The sequence below is a fragment of the Myxine glutinosa genome, chromosome 1 (genome assembly GCF_964187855.1).
Source record: "Myxine glutinosa chromosome 1, kmMyxGlut1.1, whole genome shotgun sequence".
In the NCBI taxonomy this organism is placed as follows: domain Eukaryota; kingdom Metazoa; phylum Chordata; class Myxini; order Myxiniformes; family Myxinidae; genus Myxine; species Myxine glutinosa.
Window position 1 is genome coordinate 424,501,251 of NC_136261.1, and position 20,809 is coordinate 424,522,059.

The window sequence follows — 20,809 nt, forward strand, 5'->3', positions numbered from 1 at the left end:
GTCATGGTACACATGAATACACATGTTAGGTTAGGTACACATGAAAGACCGCTTGGAGTTTGCAAAAAAGCACCTAAAGGACTCTCAGACTGTGAGAAACAAGATTCTGTGGCCTGATGAAACCAAGATTGGAACTGTTTGGCTTCCGTCTGGCCACTCTGCCAAAAAGCCCAGATCGGAGGAGTGTTGCAGTGATGGTTGTCCTTCTGGAAGTTTCTCCGATCTCCACACAGGATCTCTGGAGCTCAGCCAGAGTTACCATCGGGTTCTTGGTCACCTCTCTTACCAAGGCCCTTCTCCCCCGATTGCTCAGTTTGGCCGGGCGCCCAGCTCCAGGAAGAGTCCTGGTTGTTCCAAACTTCTTCCATTTAAGAATTATGGAGGCCACTGTGCTCTTGGGAACCTTCAATGCAGCATAATTTTTTTGTAGGCTTCCCCAGATCTGTACCTCGACACAATCCTGTCTCTGAGCTCTGCAGACAGTTCCTTCGACCTCATGGCTTGGTTTTTGCTCTGATCTGCATTGTCATCTGTGAGACCTTATATAGACAGGTGTGCGCCTTTCCAAATCATGTCCAATCAATTGAATTTACCACGGGTGGACTCCAATCAAGGTGCAGAAACATCTCAAAGATGATCAAGATAAATGGGAAGTGCCTCAGATAAATTTCAAGTGTCAAAGCAAAGGGTCTGAATACTTATATCAATGTGATATTTCAGTTTTTTCTTTTTAATAAATTTGCAAAACTTTCTAATATCCTGTTTTCTCTTTGTCATTATGGGGTATTGAGTGTAGATTGATGAAGGGAAAAAAATGAATTTAAACGATTTCAGCAAAAGGCTGCAACATAACAAAATGTGAAAAAAGTGAAGGGGTCTGAATACTTTCTGAATGCACAGTATACACATTTACACACACACACACACACACACACACACACACACACACACACACACACACACACACACACACACACACACACACACACACACACACACACACACACACACACACACACACACACACACACACACACGTATATACACATGCACGCACACACACACACACACACACACACACGTATATATATATATATATATATATATATATATATATATACACAACAACAACATGCATTTTAAGGCCATTTTCCCTGCAAGAGCGGGGGTTAGCCTTGCGGGCCCCATGACAATCTTCTCCATTTTGTCCTATTTTCTGCATCTCTCCTTGTTAACCCCCTTGCCCACATTTCTTCTTCCACCATCTTTAGCCAAGTCTTTCTCGGTCTTCCCCATCCTCTACTTCCTTCTACATTCATTTCCCTCACTCTTCTCAACCAGTCCCTTTCATCCTTCCTCAACATATGACAAAACCATCTCAACCTGTTTCTCTTCACACCATCCATCACAGGCTCTATTCCAATCATCTTTCCCAATTCATCACTTGTCTTCCTCTCTATCAACGATACTCCACACATCCACTGAACCATTCGCATTTCCACCCTTTCCAGCCTTCATTGCTGCTCTACATTCATTACCCATGTCTCGCTCCCATAAATCATAACAATTCTCACACATGCAGCATACACCTTTCCTTTCAGCTTCAACGACACTCCCCTCCTCATCAGCACGCCACTCAGTTCCAGAAACGTCTTCCATGCACATCTCACTCGAGCAACCGTTGCCGAGTCTGATCCACCTTCTCCATTCACCATGTCTCAGAGGTAGCAAAATGTTTTCACACCTTCCAGCTTCACGCCGTCTCCAAGATCCAACTCAACATTTCCTCCATCTGCAGCTCTTTCTGTGCACAGCTTTTGCACATATATACTGCACGTATATACATACACACACATGTACATACATGTACACCAACACACATATATACACATCCATACACATACACACACATATACACATATACACATACACATATACACATACACATGTACACATACACACGCACACACACAAACACACTTGACATTTTTAGTGAATGACTTTTTAAAAGTCTGCGTTGACGTTCATCGACCGTCTCATTCATTTCGGGAATGGGAGTTTTCACACAACGCATGAATTTTCACGATCCCCAAGAGGAAGAGGAAGTGTCGCCATGTAATCATCAAATGGCAAGTAAATGACATTTTAAAAATTAAATAATTCAAATAAACTTATTTAAAGTGTATGTGCACATAACTTATCAAATAAGAATGAAGAAATATCTCTCGGCAATTTCCTGTCTCTGTTACTTGGGCGGTGTAAGACATATCGATCTGCGAAAAGCTGCGATTATTTAATAGGCAATTTGCCGTTTGTGGCGATACGTGAACAAAGCTTCACCCCTCTCCCCACATTGTTGACTACGTATAAAGTTAAACATTTAATCGTGACGATGGAAACGTCCGCCATGAATTCTTCATTAATCTCGGCAATTTACTGTCTGTGCCATTTGGACGGTGTAATATATATCGAGGCATGAAAATCCATGATTATTTAATATATATCGGCAATTTCCCGATTCCTGTGTGTGCCTTTATTTTTTCAATTATTGCTGAAACATAGTCTAAAACCATCGATAAAAATGAAATCAGATGGTGAATTTGAGTGAGATTAAATCGTGAGGGTGATTCAATGAATGGCCTTTATTTTACAGGCCTTTGAAAATGCATTTTGTTCTATAAATGGTAACTTTCATCGAATTTTATTCTCGCTTTTTTTAAAACTGAGTCTAAAACCATGTTAGCGACTGTGAAAAATGAAATGAGATATCGAATTAGAGTTGAAATAAAACTGTGAGAGAGAGCAAGACACCGCTGGCCTAACAAAAGAGGCCTCAAAGCTATGTGAGTAAACAAAATGGTGGATATTTGTTTTTGAAGCCCCTCCCAGACTGGGTGTAGCCACTCCCCTGGACAGACGTATCACCGACAGACACAGAATCATCTACGGAGAATGAAATATAGATTACGATTGGTGTAAGTCATGATGACAGCCTGGTGTTGGCTTAACGGTTAGGGTGCCGGCTTGGGATCTTAGGATCCTGAGTTTTAATCCCAGTCGATCGCTGAATTAACACCGGGGGGTTGACTCAGCCTGTCATCCTTCCGAGGTCGACAAATTGAGTACCAGCTTGCTGGGATGAATGATCCAGGTGTGTACCCCGATTTCGAATCGGTACACCGTATCCCCTGCACATCGTAAGAGGCGACTAAGGGTTGGCGTCAGGAAGGGCATCCGGCCATAAAAAAACATTGCCTCAAACAGGGAACCATTATTGTCATGGGGCCCGCAAGGTTAACCCCCGCTCTAGCGGGAAAAAATGGCCTTGAAACAATCATAAGTCATGATAACACAGTAACTCAGGTACAGTCATTATCCTCAGCTAAAACAAGCCCCTTCCTCTGTAATGACGTGTCGTGAGGCGAGCGTTGTGAGCGGAGCGAAGATATGTATATATATATATATATATATATATATATATATATATATATATGTATGTATATATATATATACACATACAGTGAAACCTCGACTTACGAGTGCACCAACTTATGAGTTTTCCGAGATACGAGCCGTCGCTCGGGCGGTTTATTGCTTTGAGATGCGAGCCGAGATCTGAGTTACGAGCTTACGCCACCCGCCACCAAGTGGGTTCCGGTCACGTGGTTATCTTGCCGTGCAAGCATCTCTGCCGTATATCGCTGCTGCTTTGTTTTCGCATTTTGGTTATTTTGGAAAATTTCTTAGTTTTAACCATGGGTCCTAAGAAATTGAGTGCCAAGGGCAGTACTGAGAAGAAGAAGAGGATGATGTGCTTGGATATAAAACATGCAATCGTCGAAAAACATGAGCGAGGTGTGCGTGTTGTTAACTTGGCGAGGCAGTACGATCGTAGTACTTCTACGATATGTACGATTTTGAAGCAGAAGGAGTCGATAAAGGCTATAACGCCAGCCAAGGGCATTACGATTATTTCAAAGCTCCGGACCTCTATCCATGAAGAGATGGAGAAGTTGTTGTTTGTGTGGTTGACGGAGAAGCAGCTCGCAGGAGATACCGTGACCGAGAACATCATGTGTGAGATGAGGATGAGGAAAATCTTCAGGGACTGAAGATTTTATTATAACTTTTGCCGAACTGATAGAAGCTGAACGATACATCCCCCAGCAAATCTTCAACTGTGACGAGACAGGGCTCTTCTGGAAAAAGATGCCGAGGAGGACGTATATAACGGCAGAGGAGAAGAGCATGCCAGGCCACAACTTGTTCAGAGTGCCGGCGAAAGCTCGCCTTCTCTTTGTGGAAAACATGGTGAGATCCTTAACATCCAACAACTAATGGGACGCAAACGGGGCGCCCAGTTTAGCGGTACACACATTGATGAATCACCCTGCCTGTGATTCACCCATGACAGGTTATAGCTGGGTCGGGATTCAAACCCAGGCTGGACAGTTTAGAGTCAAGTGTGCGTACCTCCAGTCCAGGCCATCCTGCCAACTTGTATGCTGCATACAGGTGAAATATAAAGCGCGAGATATTTTTATATATACTGTATATTTAAAAAAAAATTGGTGTGGTTTTTGGCGGGCTGGAACGGATTAATAGCATTTCAATGCATTTTAATGGGGAAATTTAATTTGAGAAACGAGCAAATTGAGTTACGAGCTCAGTCACAGAACGAATTAAACTCGTAAGTCAAGGTTTCACTGTATATATATATATATATATATATATATATATATATATATATATATATATATATATATATATATATATATATATATATATATATATATATATATAAATAAATAAATATATATTGTTATGAATTTGGTCGAGCAATATGTAGAGCAGAATGGATCTGAGTAGGTAAAATGCTCCGGGATGTCGCGATAGCTAGAACCCACTATGTACCTTTAAGTTAGTATGTGTAGGCGGAAGCCGGGATAATTGCGTATATATATTTCCTGTACGGGGACAGGAAGTGCTAAGTAGTTTGGGCGATAAGGGTAACTTTGTGTGTTTTCCCACCCCTGTGGTCAATCCAATGTCCCTTTTGGCATCGCACCTAGACAGTAGGAATTCATGCCCCTAGCGCACCTACATTAATTAATTCCCTTCCCTTTCACATCAATGGAACAACACCGACCGAAACGCACCCTGCTGAGACACGATGAGAAGGGGGTGGATCTTTTGTCATCACGGGGAAGGGCGGACGAATGGACGTCACAAGAGGGCGTGACGGTGCAGGAGGGAAGTGACGACACGAAGGAGAAGAAGAAGAGTTCGGAGTTGGACACGAGGCAGAGCAGACGCCATTTGGGGGAGCTGAGAGGATTCAGTCATGATAGAGTGCACTGGACATTTTTCCCCTCTAGTTCTTCCCTGCCTTCGTTCCCTCCATCTTCCCTGTGATTGGATCATGTGCTTGCGTTGGCGGCTGTCGTGCCGAGGTTCGCCCCGTTGGTGGCCGTATTCCATTCATGGCCTCTTGCGTACCATCGCCAACCACTCACGATCTCCAAGGCGCCGGGCAGAGACGACAGCCCCAGGAACCGTGGTCCTTCGGACGGGGCGAGCGTTTGAGAGTTGCGGGGTGAGAGGACTGGGGTCGGTGAGCGAGTCACGTCGGGGAGACCCTTCCCGCCCACGTGTCAGGGCCTAGCCATCCGAGGCCTGCACGATCTCCACGCCACGCTCCCGAGCGAGCAGAGCTAAGAACGCACCACACACACACACCCTCCTTGTTCATTTCGTCGTCTGCCCTGTGGTTTGTTTAATAACTCTGTCGAGCGGGATTACTCCATATAGGGGGTTTAGAGCATCATATTTCTTTGTTCTCGGAACCGTTAATAAATCTTTATATTATTTTCTGTATATACCTGAACGCAGTTTCCTGGGTGTTTGATTTTCATAGATAAGGCGGCGGAGCTTTGCTGTGTCCCGTCCCGCCATTCCGCGTGTTTAACTTTAGTTTAAGTGTTTGATTTTGAATCCGCTATTGAGTTCTCGCCTCGGGAGTTAAAGCCTCGCAATTGGCCATCCGCAACTGTGGTGTTAATCGCGGTTGCGTGACAATATATATATATATATATATATATATATATATATATATATATATATATATATATATATATATATATATATATATGTGTGTATGTATGTATGTATATGTGTATGTATGTATGTATATATGTATGTATGTATATATTGTTGCGGAAATGGCCCTTAGTGGTTTATTAAATATAGAATTAGTTCAGGTCCCCTCTTAGATGTATGTTTACCATAGATCGTCTGTACTGGGATGGTAGTTTTGTGTCGGAAGGTGTAGCAGGCTGTCTTGTGTGGTGCATTGGTGGTGTACAAGAGACGGTTCCCTTTTAATTACATCTTGACAATCAAACAAGGTGCAAGTTCCATTAAGACCGGCCTCGGTTGCAATGCCATGATCGAGGCAATGGATTGACGTGAGAAAGCGCGATTGAGCGGGCAAAAACGACAAGCGCCGTCAAAAACCGGAAGCGGTGCTTCGAGGTAGTCGCTGAGCACGGGCGAGGGAGGAGGTGGAAAAAGATGCATGCGCGGATGGCGTGTGGACAGGCCTTCGCGGCGGGTTCCCGCCGGAGAGCTCTCTCCGCGCGTGGTTGAGCGGGAGAAACGGAAAATCGTGCTGATCGCGTGGCCGATAAGGAGAGCGGGTGGCCGCCATTTTCGCGACGCTTGATGCGTGGCCGATAAGAGGGCGGGCCGCCATTTGGCAGACTGCAGGCCCAAGCGGGGCCTTCGAATCCGGCGACATCGGCTTGTTACGAGCTGCATTCCCCCTTTTCACATCTTCACCTCTCGTCCATCAACACCACCAAGTACCCCCCTGTCTTGTATGAATGTTGTCCAGGCCTAAGGTTTATCTCGTTAGGGTCACCCCGCGAAACCCTTAATTATAGCTCCCTAGATAAGAGCGGGTTATTACTCATAGTTGAATTATAATGTTATCATGAACGCCTTGCTTGTTTTGTGTACCCTAATGTTCCCCCATTAAATCTGGTTGATTCGTATGGAAGTTGCCGCACTGCATTCATCTGTGTCGCATTGAAGAGCAATCCGCTCGATTTGTAATTAAAACCAAGCTGGCTACAGGTTGCGGCAGACTTCGCTCGGTCTCTGACAAACCCAACCTGTAGCGACGGGTGTCTCCCCAACTGGCAAGGCACAGGTGTAATTTGGTATCACGATAGAGGCGCGTAACCCGAGATCTGTGTCGAACCAGCCGGCGTTGCACCCGTGGGACGGCCGTGCCGGGAGGCGCGACCCGTCACCTACAACACTGGTGTCAGGAGTCAGGATTTGGACCTGGGGTGCATTTCGCACCCCGAACATCGATTGTGAGAGGCGCGTAAAGAAAAAAAAGAAAAAAAAACACGTCGCTCGCAAATTCCAAATTTGGTTTCATTTTTATTTTGAGTGGATTGGGTGTCAAACTTCGTAATTTATAAAGGAAGATGGAGTCGCAAAATGGCTGCGCGGCTCAGCAGCGTGACACGAGGTGGGAGAGAATCGGTATTAAGAGTGCAACGAGCCGCACATCACGAAGAAAACGCTCCCACCCACCGATCCAAACCACGTGGTCACAGCATGCGTCATGGCAAAATAAGCAGGACGACAATGCGTACATTAACGAGCTTCATGCACGATTGGGGGATGCCTGGGAGCAGGTGGAGTGTAAGGAGGATTATATTGGGGAGTTACACACGAAATTGCATGAGGCACTACAGCAGGCAAGTGAGGTTCAGGAAAATGAGGAGCAAAGGGAGTCACAACAATTGGTCGATGCACAGGAACGAATTCACTGGACGGAAATGGCCTTGGCCGGCGCATTGCGAGACAACACAAATTCCAGATGGGAACGAGCACGGATTCTCGAATTGGAAGGCATAGGGAATCAATTGGTGGAAAAAGTCCAGGTACTACAGGGAGAAAAGAGGAAAGTAGAGGGGAGTACCCATGAGTTGGAACAACTGAAGGAAAAGGTAAGATCCGGTGATCAGACAAGGGAAAGCCTAGAACAGAAGATAAAAAGAGGGGAGGAATACATGGAACAAGAGAAGAGCAAACTGAACAAGAGAATAGAGAAAGAACAAAGCAGAAACTCCCGGGATCGGGAGAACTTGGAAAAGGAAAGAGAGGAACACGATTTGGAATTGGAACAACTGAAGGAAGAATTGTCTGAGAAATCAAGCCAGTTTCGGGAATCAGAGTACAGAGGAAATGAACTGGCACGTCAAATGGAAAGTAGCAAGGAATACGGGAAGAGGATGGACAAAAGGAGAGAGGAAGCATGCGAAAGAGTAGAGGAGATAAGTGAGGAAAAAGAGAGGATGGAGAGTGAAATGTTAAGGAAACACACTGGGCAGATTGAGCAGATAGAAGGTAAAGCAAGACTAAAAAATGAGATGGAGTTACAGAAACACCAAAACAAAGAAAGGGAATTACAAAACAAGCTGAGGATGTTAAGTGAGGAAAGAGAGAGGACGGAGAAGGAAACGTTAAGGAACCACACTGTGCAGATTGAACAGATGGAAGCCAAAGCCAGGTTAAAGAATGACATGGATGAAAGGGTAATGAAAGAACAACGAATGAAGCAGGAGAAGGAAATCAATCAATTGAGAGAAACGACGAGATTGGAGAATGAAGAACAAAAGAGACGATGGGATACGAAACAAAAAGAATATGAATTTGAAATTGATCAACTATAAAGGAACTACACTGTGCAGATCGAACAGGCAGAAGCCAAAGCAAGGTCAAAGAATGAGATGGATGAACGTATAATGAAAGAACAACGAATGAAGCAGGAAAAGGAAATCAATCAATTGAGAGAAACGACGAGGTTGGAGAATGAAGCACAAGAGGGACGGTGGCATAAGAAACAAGAGGAATATGAATCGGAAATTGACCAATTAAAGGAGAAAGCAAGGGTGGAGTCCGCAGAGATGGAAAGACTCCGGAAAGGTAACGAACAACTAAAAAGGCTCAGAGAGGAAGAACGACTCAACTGGGAAAGAAAATGGAGCCAGGAAGTAGGGCAGCACAATAATGTGGGATGTGTGACGTCATCACAGGGAGGAATGTTAGTGGTGCAGGACTTGATTGGCATCACTCGTCGAATGAAACAACAATTGGAGCAAACCCTGGTGATGGAGACATGGAGGGAGTATATGGGGTTGTTGACTCATGAAACACATTTTGAGCAGGTCCAGCAAGTGAAGCTGACAGCCCCAGAGGAGTGTGGCGAACCAATGATGAGCGACCGGACCGATGTGACTTTGGAACGAAGCAGGTACGTGGGCATCTGCATACATGGTGCGGATGATGAGCTTAAGTTCGCAATTGGATTTGATGTTAATCAAGAGACTCTGTCCGATGGGGTGCACGTATGCGTGACACCTGAATGTGTGGATGGAATGCCTGTGGATGAATGCTGTGAGCCCATAGTCCAGTTTACAGCACCGGGGTGTGCTGTCAAGGCCGAAACGTGTGTGAGTGCGGAGCATGGAATGAGTGGTGACGTAGGAAATAGGTTCGAGGTGCAAGGGGAAATAGAAATTCCACCAGGAGCAGGCTTTAGAAAGGGGATTGTAATTTCTCCCTCAGCTTCACAGGAACTTCGAGGTAGAGCGCAGATGCGTAGCAGGCGGCGTTGGCATGCGTCACATACTCCCTGGACCCATTTTCGAACAAGAGGGGCCCAGCAACGACACCGCCAGGTGTCCCTTGGTCATCGGACCTCTCTGAGGACACGAGGGGTTCGGCTAGCTAAATGGGATTTACCTGTCTTCAGGGAATTAAAGAGAAGAGGGGGAGGCCGCTCCCCCAAGTGGGGTCTACCTGACTTCCGCGAACCCTGGAGAAAAGGAGGGGGTGGACCACGACCCCAATTGAGACGTGACCCTTATGAGCCGTGGCGGAAAGGCGGCGGGGCCATGTAAGGGGTAATGAGGGATTCCTTCCCTCACTCCTTTTCCAATGAGCCACAGAAGCAGGCCAGATTGGAAAGAAAAAAAAAAAAAAAAGGGAATTCTTGACTGAAAATAATATCGAGAGAGATTGCAAATTGAGAGACTGACAGAAGAGACAAGAGTGGCACAAGTGGATGTGCGTGACTATTTAAAAAAAAAAAAAAAAAAAAGTGAGAGAAATAGTGGGGACATGACAGACAGGGCGTTAAACACCCCTGCAAAAAGTGGAAGGTGTTGGATGGTGTTGTGGACTGGGTGTGTGGCACTGTGGAATGAATGACGAAGGTGTTTGGGATGAATGGCGTGATTGTGTGAATGAGGAGAGTGAGTGCGAACAATGTACCCTGTTGGTAGGAGTCTCCTAACCAAGTGAGTGTAGGTTAGGGGGACTTAGTGGATTTGACGTGGATTCTGGCTGCTGTTCCATTGTGCAGGCGGACTGCTAGGGGTAGGTGCAGCCAAGGTATGGTGGTACTGGCTGGGAGTGTGACATGGTATTGGAAGTTGGTGAGTCGGGAGGGGACACCAGACAGTAGGGTTTAGAGTGCTAAGAGAGCACAGTGCGGGGGCTAGAGAGCCACCCGGTTAGAGTGCTTGGAGAGCACAGTGTGGGGGCTAGAGAGCCACCCCTTATTTAGGAGCGCCAGAGGCGCGCTCAGGTGAACCCCGAGGTCGCTAGGTGTCCCTCACCACCTATTGGAAGCAGGCAAAGAGGCCTAGTTGTAGTCACACTCCCCAGCCAATGAGTTATGCCTGGCACCACCAAGTGAAGAAAAAGAGACAAATAAGGGCCTTGCCCAGGTTTAAAAGAATGGAACAGTGTGCCAGGTTGGGAAAAATGGGTCATTAGGATCATTGTGGCAATGGCAGGGTTTGTGCCATTGGTTAGAGCTTTAAGTAAAAGGTTAGGTTCGATGAACTCTCCTCCGCACCATTCATGTGTGACACCTGGTACGAGTCGTGTTGATGGGAAAGTTGTGAACAAGGGCCAGGTTCGGTCGCCCTCTCCAAGTGCCAGAGAAGCCACCAGTGTGTCATGAGCACACAGATAACAATTGATTAAGAAGCACACCATCCTGTCAGCTAAAAAGTGAAAGGACTTTTTTAAGAAGACCATACTAAAACAAGTCGTACCAAGATAAGTCAGGCAAGGAAGGTTAAGGGTACTCTTCATTTTGCCTGGGCTGAGGTCATCACCCCCACTTGCACCCTCAAGAATGCCTCCAGACTGCATTTGCTTACCATCGGTAGAACTGTGCCACCTGCTGTCCAAGGCAGGGCTTGTTGCCTGCTGCTGCTCGGTTGTGTGCCATGTGGGCCGAAGCATTTTTGTGGGCCATGGAGGCCAAAGTGCTTTTGCGGGCTGTTGCAGCCGAAGATTCATGCCGTCTTGTGGGCTCAGTGGGCCGAAGGACTCTTTGTGAGATTAGGCCACTGGGCCGACTGAACTCACCTGGTGAGAGGCCAATAAGGCCACGAAGTAAGGAAACCCCTCTGGGGTGAAGACACAACACTGCCGGGAGGAGGCGTGAAGGAGTGAGCACGTCAAGAAGCTTTGAAACTCTGAATGTCTTGCTCCGATGTGAATATTGGTGTTGAAAGTAACATTGAATGCCCTCCTGCGCAAATGCATAATTAGAATGTTAAGTATTGTGCATAGAGTGTGGATGTGTTTGTTAGATTAGTGATCCGACACACTAGGATAGGGACATGCCAATCTTACTGATACTTTGCTTCTTGGAGTTAAGTGCTTGCAATGTTGTGGGTTAGAGTAAATGGGAGATTTGTGCTGTACGTTAGACAGGGCCATTCCCGCGGGCTGCCCCTAGTGGAGGCTCGGGAGAGCCTCGGGAGAAAGGTGGGGGTAGTGTTGCGGAAATGGCCCTTAGTGGTTTATTAAATATAGAATTAGTTCAGGTCCCCTCTTAGATGTATGTTTACCATAGATCGTCTGTACTGGGATGGTAGTTTTGTGTCGGAAGGTGTAGCAGGCTGTTTTGTGTGGTGCATTGGTTGTGTACAAGAGACGGTTCCCTTTTAATTACATCTTGACAATCAAACAATGTGCAAGTTCCAATAAGACCGGCCTCGGTTGCAATGCCATGATCGAGGCAATGGATTGACGTGAGAAAGCGCGATTGAGCGGGCAAAAACGACAAGCGCCGTCAAAAACCGGAAGCGGTGCTTCGAGGTAGTCGCTGAGCACGGGCGAGGGAGGAGGTGGAAAAAGACGCATGCGCGGATGGCGTGTGGACAGGCCTTCGCGGCGGGTTCCCGCCGGAGAGCTCTCTCCGCGCGTGGTTGAGCGGGAGAAACGGAAAATCGTGCTGATCGCGTGGCCGATAAGGAGAGCGGGTGGCCGCCATTTTCGCGACGCTTGATGCGTGGCCGATAAGAGGGCGGGCCGCCATTTGGCAGACTGCAGGCCCAAGCGGGGCCTTCGAATCCGGCGACATCGGCTTGTTACGAGCTGCATTCGCCCTTTTCACATCTTCACCTCTCGTCCATCAACACCACCAAGTACCCCCCTGTCTTGTATGAATGTTGTCCAGGCCTAAGGTTTATCTCGTTAGGGTCACCCCGCGAAACCCTTAATTATAGCTCCCTAGATAAGAGCGGGTTATTACTCATAGTTGAATTTTAATGTTATCATGAACGCCTTGCTTGTTTTGTGTACCCTAATGTTCCCCCATTAAATCTGGTTGATTCGTATGGAAGTTGCCGCACTGCATTCATCTGTGTCGCATTGAAGAGCAATCCGCTCGATTTGTAATTAAAACCAAGCTGGCTACAGGTTGCGGCAGACTTCGCTCGGTCTCTGACAAACCCAACCTGTAGCGACGGGTGTCTCCCCAACTGGCAAGGCACAGGTGTAATTTGGTATCGCGATAGAGGCTCGTAACCCGAGATCTGTGTCGAACCAGCCGGCGTTGCACCCGTGGGACGGCCGTGCCGGGAGGCGCGACCCGTCACCTACAACAATATATATATATATATATATATATATATATATATATATATATATATATATATATATATATATATATATATTGTTAGACACGACTTTGATGTTAAGGTGGGCCGAGCGGAATGGCCGTCGTGTCCGCACAAATTACCCGATTGTACTCGAACGTTGACGGAGCCGCGCTACGCTGGATCAATAAGGAAAAAGAAGACACACGGCTGGATTATAATGACAGACACTAATGTTTCGATTCTCAATTATATTCGTACGGAAAAGGTTAGATTACAGGGGCTAGAGGTAAAGCACAGAAAAGATGGGCACTTAGACACAGGCTTATCTTAACCCCGGACAGACGACAGGTAAACGGGACAACGGCTGACTCACACGGGGGTTGATGGCAGGGAAAGGCAGGTATCGGTGGCTCCAGGTGCACCTGGGCTCGGGGCAGAATCAACACGGTTCGGTCCGGTCCAAAGATGCGGGGAGGTCACAGCGCTCGGAGGTAACGTTCTTTCACAGGCGGGTTCTCTTCCTCTCAGCGATCGCAGGCAACGTTCTTTCTCAGGCGGGGCGCATCTGACGTCACATCAGGCGCGGGGCCGCGTATATCCGGCGGGGAGTGACACGCCCTCGGCTCGTTAGCGCCGCCCCAGATGGAATCGGTCCGCCCTTCTGATTGGGTGCGGGGGGTTACCAGGCTCCGCCCTTGAGGAGGAGCTGACAGCCAGCCCCTCCGTGGTAACCCCGTTGAGCGCGTGGTCAATGGCGCTAATCGAGCCGGTGTGAGGACGCATCCTCCCCCGCGCCGCCGCCATCTCCTCTGTTGTTGTTGTAATTGTTGGGGAAGAAGATGGAAGGAGGTATGGGAAAGGTCCTAAACTCACTACTGATGCCATATAATCACATTCTGGTGCAACGAAGAGTCATAATTAATGGAAACGAGGCCTTAACTGACATAGACTAAGAATAACTAGCAAGATGTCCGAAAGTTGTCTGCGTGTGGTGCGGTGGACCTGGGCACGACATCTAATGGGGGAATAAGGGGAAGGTCGGCTCTACTGATTGTTGTTTACATGCAATGGGACTAGGGAATGGGGGATTAGGGAAAGTTGGGGAGTATTGGAGAAAATAGGGGAATATTTACAAGCGGATATGGAGGCCAAATTCCATATTCGCAACAATATATATATATATATCTGTGCAGTGTCTGTCTTATCCTGTGTTGTCACTGAACTACTCCCTCCAACCTCTGTGAAATCGTTCCAAACTTCTGGTATGCACCTATCTCTCTTCTGGTATGTATATCTTCTGGTATGTGTATATATATATACACAAAGAATTAAGTTAAGCACCCCCCCCCCCCCCCCCGTTTTTTTACAACCTCGCACATTACAAGCTTGTTGTCATCAAAACAGTGTAATATACCCATGATATTGCTATATTTTCTGGAGAAGTGATATTATGGTCACATAAAAACATAACAATCATGCCGTTTTCAATATTTTATTCTGAATAATTTAAGGTGAAATTTTTTGGGAATTTTAGGCATATTTTCACCTCAATTTAAGTATGGAGCTATAGGTCCATCACGGACAGTGTGGATGACGTTTATGTTTTCTAGCGTACAGTCATTGTTCTGAGAAGACCTCTAGCGATCTTTGCGTCAATCACGACCACGTGGATGATAACACGTGCTGCACGAGCGATGGGCGTCACAGATGAGTGCACTCATCTGCATTTCATCAATGGATAATTGCTAATGTCATACCAATCATTATTTGATCTCACATACCTTAGAATATATGCCAATGTATACATATACACAAAGAATATATATTAGGGGGTGCTTAACTTAATTCTTTGTGTAGGGGTGCTTAACTTAATTCTTTGTGTATATATATATATATATATATATATATATATATATATATATATATATATATATATATATATCTTCTGGTATGTCTATGTCCTAAGGGTATTTTTTTTTTTTACATAAATCTTCAACTTCAATTTTTTTAAATAAAATGTATCATCACATATATTACTGATACATTTGTGCAAAATAATTGTTTGTATTATGATTGGTGTAAACCATAACAATACGGCAACTCAGGTACAGTCATCCATCTATGTCTACATATCTGGGCAGGAGGGTGGTCCAAAAATTTGAAGATTGGATTTTCATTTCTCCACAAGCCCCTATTCCTATTGTAGAAAGTAGTTTGTGGTGAAAATTTGAGCTTGATTGGACAATATTTAGAGGTTGCTCAAAATGTTGTCAAATTTTAATGAATAATAAGATACAGAATTTTTAGCCTCATACATCAATTCCCAGATAATTATCCATTTTCAATTACTCAAATTATTTATTATTGTTGGCTTGCGCTTGTCTTCAATGGTATGACCAAGAGATTGTGTAAAAGCACTGGCCACAAACATAGCACGCCGATCTGAGAGATTTACTCTGTCAAGAGTTGCCACTATTGCTGGAGTGATCACCTTGATGGGAGCCTTTTTCGCCTGTTTGGCAGAAGATGGATTTTGGAGTTTGAATTCATTGTCCCCTGAATCAGAGCTTTCCATCTCAGACTAATCATCATCATCAACCACAGCCGATGTTGATGGAACAGATTGCATTGCTGTTAAGAGTCTCAGCAGCATGTTTCTTCTTTCTTTTATCTTCATTCTCAAGCCGGATATGCTTTCTGTTCTCCTTCACTGCCAGAGTGTTGTCCACAGATCCCATACATGAGCTTGCGGGATCCTCACGCTGCATGATGAGGAATGCTTTGTCTTCTTCATTCGTCATTTTCTCAAGCGCATCATTTGGTGAAATATCGAAAAGGGATTGAAGAACATCTTTGAACATGTGCTCCTTCACTCTATTGTTTTCGAATGTCTTGGTTCTATTTTTCTTTACCAGTTTGTCGGAATCATACAACTTCAAAAGTTGGCGCTCACAGGAATCTACTCTCTGCACTGGAATTCGTGCTTTCTCCCAGTATGCACACACAGCTTGTGCACTAAGTTTGGCACTTTCACCAACTGTATGGTGTTCTTGTATGTGATGGTACACCATTTTCTGCAATGTGTGTCCTTTGGTTGGTAGTCCCCCACATATTATTTCCTTTTCAGACTTGCCCAGCAACCAAACTGTGGAAGAGCCGCGAGTTTCTGCCATCTGAAAAAAAAAACAGGATAAATAAAAAATGTTATTTTTGAGCAACCTCTAAATAAGTTCCAATTGACCTCCTATTTGGTTCATATGATCTTTACAAACACAGGCAGGAACAAGGGCCGCCTTGTGGAGCATGGATTGTTAATAGTATTAAATATTACATATATCTGTGGACCACCCGACTGGGCAGTGTCTTTGTGGTAAGGTGTTTTTGAATTACGTGGTGGTGGTGTTTTGAATTGCGTGGTGGTGAGGTGTTTTGAATTGCGTGGTGGTGAGGTGTTTTGAAATACTTGGTGGTGAGGTGTTTTAAATTATGTGGTTGAGGTGTTTTGAATTATTTGGTGGTGAGGGTGAGGTGTTTTTAATTACATGGTGGTGAGGTGTTTTGTATTACGTGGTGGTGAGGTGTTTTGAATTACGTGGTGGTGAGGTGTTTTAATTTAATGGTTGTGAGGTGTTTTGAATTACATGGTGGTGAGGTGCTTTCAATTACGTGGTGGTGAGGTGTTTTGAACTTAATGGTTGTGAGGTGTTTTGAATTACGTGGTGGTGGGGTGTTTTGAATTATTTGGCCGTGGTGGTGAGGTGTTTTGAAATATTTGGTTGTGGTGGTGGTGAAGTGTTTTCAATTACGTGGTAGTGAGGTGTTTTGAATTATTTGGTGGTGATGGTGAGGTGTTTTGAATTACGTGGTGGTGAGGTGTTTTTAATTTAATGGCTGTGAGGTGTTTTGAAGTACGTGTACCGTGGCTGTGAGTTGTTTTGAATTACGTGGTGGTGAGGTGTTTTGAATTACATGCTGGTGAGGTGTTTTTAATTTTAATGGCTGTGAGGTGTTTTTAATTACATGTTTTGTGGCTGTGAGGTGTTTTTAATTTTGTGGCTGTGAGGAGCTTTGAATTACGTGGTGGTGATTTGTTTTGAATTACGTGGTGGTGAGGTGTTTTGGAATTACTTGCTGGTGAGGTGTTTTGGAATTACTTGGTGGGGAGGTGTTTTCGAATTACTTGGTGGTGAGGTGTTTTCGAATTACTTGGTGGTGAGGTTTTGAATTATGTGGTTGTGACGTGTTTTGAATTATGTGGTGGTGACGTGTTTTGAATTATTTGGTGGTGAGGGTGAGGTGTTTTGAATTACGTGGTGGTGAGGTGTTTTAATTTAATGGTTGTGAGGTGTTTTGAATTATGTGGTGGTGGGGTGTTTTGAATTATATGGTTGTGAGGTGTTTTGAATTACATTGGTGGTGATGTGTTTTTAATTTTATGGCTGTGAGGTGTTTTTAATTACATGTTTTGTGGTGGTGAGGTGTTTTAATTTAATGGTTGTGAGGTGTTTTGAATTATGTGGTGGTGAGGTGTTTTGAATTATGTGTTTCATGGCTGTGAGGTGTTTTGAATTACTTGGTGGTGAGGTGTTTTGAATTACATTGGTGGTGATGTGTTTTTAATTGAATGGCTGTGAGGTGTTTTTAATTACATGTTTTGTGGTGGTGAGGTGTTTTAATTTAATGGTTGTGAGGTGTTTTGAATTATGTGGTGGTGAGGTGCTTTGAATTACGTGGTGGTGAGGTGTTTTGAATTACGTGACTGTGGGGTGTTTTGAATTATGTGGTGGTGACGTGTTTTGAATTACGTGGTGGTGAGTTGTTTTGAATTACATGGTGGTGAGGTGTTTTGAATTAAGTGGTGGTGAGGTGTTTTGAATTAAGTGGTGGTGAGGTGTTTTGAAATACATGGCTGTGAGGTGTTTTGAATTACGTGGCTGTGAGGTGTTTTGAATTACGTGGCTGTGAGGTGTTTTGAATTACGTGGCTGTGAGGTGTTTTGAATTACGTGGCTGTGAGGTGTTTTGAATTTCGTGGCTCTGAGGTGTTTTGAATTTCGTGGATGTGAGGTGTTTTGAATTATGTGCTGGTGAGGTGTTTTTAATGTAATGGTTGTGAAGTGTTTTGAATTGGTGGTGGTGAGGTGTTTTGAATTACATGGTGGTGAGGTGTTTTGAATTTCATGGCTGTGAGGTGTTTTTAGTTACGTGTGTTGAGGCTGTGAGTTGTTTTGAATTACGTGTTGGTGAGGCATTTTGAATTACATGGTGGTGAGGTGTTTTGTATTACGTGTTGGTGAGGTGTTTTGAATTTCGTGGATGTGAGATGTTTTTAAATACGTGTCTCGTGGATGTGAGTTGTTTTGAATAACATGGCTTACGTGGGGGTGAGGTGTTTTGAATTACGTGGGGATGAGGTGTTTTCAATTTAATGGCTGTGAGGTGTTTTTAAATACGTGTTTCGTGGATGTGAGGTGTTTTGAATAACATGGCTTACGTGGGGGTGAGGTGTTTTGAATTATGTGGTGGTGGGGTGTTTTGAATTATTTGGTGGTGAGGTGTTTTGAATTATTTGGTGGTGAGGTGTTTTGAATTATTTGGGGGTGAGGTGTTTTGAATTATTTGGTGGTGAGGTATTTTGAATTACGTGGCTCTGAGGTGTTTTGAATTTCATTGATGTGAGGTGTTTTGAATTACGTGGTGGTGAGGTGTTTTGAATTACGTGGTGGTGAGGTGTTTTGAATTAGGTGGGGGTGAGGTGTTTTTCATTTCATGGCTGTTCGGTGTTTTTAATTGCGTGTTTCGTCGCTGTGAGGTGTTTTCAATTGCGTGTTTTGTGGCTGTGAGGTGTTTTGAATTTCATGGATGTGAGGTGTTTTGAATTACGTGGTGGTGAGGTGTTTTGAATTACGTGGTGGTGAGGTGTTCAAATTACGTGGGGGTGAGGTGTTTTGAATTACGTGGCTGTGAGGTGTTTTGAATTTTGTGGCTGTGAGGTATTTTGAATTTCCTGGCTGTGAGGTGTTTTGAATTACATGGTGTTGAGGTGTTTTGAATTACGTGGTGGTGATTTGTTTTGAATTATGTGGTGGTGAGGTGTTTTGAATTACGTGGGGGTTAGGTGTTTTGAATTACGTGGGGGTGAGGTGTTTTGAATTACATGGTGGTGAGGTGTTTTGAATTACATGGTGGTGAGGTGTTTTGAATTACATGGTGGTGAGGTGTTTTTAAATTAATGGATGAGAGGTGATTTTTAATTACATGTTTCGTGGATGTGAGGTGTTTTGAATAACATGGCTTACGTGTGGGTGAGTTGTTTTGAATAACGTGGCTGTGTGGTGTTTTGAATTACATGGTGGTGATTTGTTTTGAATTACGTGGTGGTGATTTGTTTTGAATTTAGTGATGGTGAGGTGCTTTGAATTGCATGGTGGTGAGGTGTTTTTAAATTAATGGATGTGAGGTGTTTTTAATTATGTGTGTTGAGGCTGTGAGGTGTTTTGAATTACGTGGTAGTGATGTGTTTTAAATTACGTGGGTGTGAGGTGTTTTCAATTAAGGGGTGTTGCAAAACATTTTACCTTTTTCCCCCGAGAACCCGTTACGGTTGTGCACGCATTCGGGGTCAAAAAAAAGGTAAAATGTTTTGCAATACCGCTGATATGGCTGTGAGGTGTTTTGAATTATGTTGCGGTGAGGTGTTTTGAATTATGTTGCGGTGAGGTGTTTCGAATTACGTGGCTGTGAGGAGTTTTGAATTATGTGGTGGTGAGGTGTATTGAATTACATGGTGGTGAGGTGTTTTGAATTACTTCGTGGTGAGGTGTTTTGAATTATGTGGTGGTGAGGTGTTTTGAATTATGTGGTGGTGAGGTGTTTTGAATTACGTGCGGGTGAGGTGTTTTGAATGACGTGGGGGTGAGGTGTTTTGAATTTTGTGGCTGTGAGGTGTTTTGAATTTTGTGGCTGTGAGGTGTTTTGAATTTCATGGCTGTGGGGTGTTTTGAATTACGTGGTGGTGATTTGTTTTGAATTACGTGGTGGTGAGGTGTTTTGAATTACGTGGGGGTGACGTGTTTTGAATTACGTGGGGGTGAGTTGTTTTGAATTATTTGGTGGTGACGTGTTTTGAATTACGTGGTGGTGAGGTGTTTTTGAATTACTTGGTGGTGAGGTTTTGAATTATGTGGTTGTGATGTGTTTTGAATTATGTGGTGGTGACGTGTTTTGAATTATTTGGTGGTGAGGGTGAGGTGTTTTGAATTACGTGGTGGTGAGGTGTTTTAATTTAATGGTTGTGAGGTGTTTTGAATTATGTGGTGGTGGGGTGTTTTGAATTATATGGTTGTGAGGTGTTTTGAATTACATTGGTGGTGATGTGTTTTTAATTTAATGGCTGTGAGGTGTTTTTAATTACATGTTTTGTGGTGGTGAGGTGTTTTAATTTAATGGTTGTGAGGTGTTTTGAATTATGTGGTGGTGAGGTGTTTTGAATTATGTGTTTCATGGCTGTGAGGTGTTTTGAATTACTTGGTGGTGAGGTGTTTTGAATTACATTGGTGTTGATGTGTTTTTAATTGAATGGCTGTGAGGTGTTTTTAATTACATGTTTTGTGGTGGTGAGGTGTTTTGAATTATGTGGTGGTGAGGTGCTTTGAATTACGTGGTGGTGAGGTGTTTTGAATTACGTGACTGTGGGGTGTTTTGAATTATGTGGTGGTGAGGTGTTTTGAATTATGTGGTAGTGAGGTGTTTTGAATTATTTGGTGGTGAGTTGTTTTGAATTACGTGGTGGTGAGTTGTTTTGAATTACGTGGTGGTGAG

At 44.4% G+C, this 20,809-nt stretch overlaps 1 protein-coding gene across 6 annotated transcripts in view; it reads left to right on the forward strand.

The window, feature by feature from the left end:
• LOC137419062 (uncharacterized) overlaps nucleotides 1–20,809 on the forward strand; it is a 65,135-nt gene that overhangs the window by 4,509 nt on the left and 39,817 nt on the right. Inside the window, exon 2 of one of the 6 annotated variants that reach the window (XM_078770629.1) lies at nucleotides 14,600–14,700. The exons of the other annotated variants lie outside the window; for them this stretch is intronic. The gene's annotated coding sequence lies outside the window, so the exon portion shown is untranslated. The remainder of the gene's footprint in view (nucleotides 1–14,599; nucleotides 14,701–20,809) is intronic. 6 annotated transcript variants of the gene reach the window in all.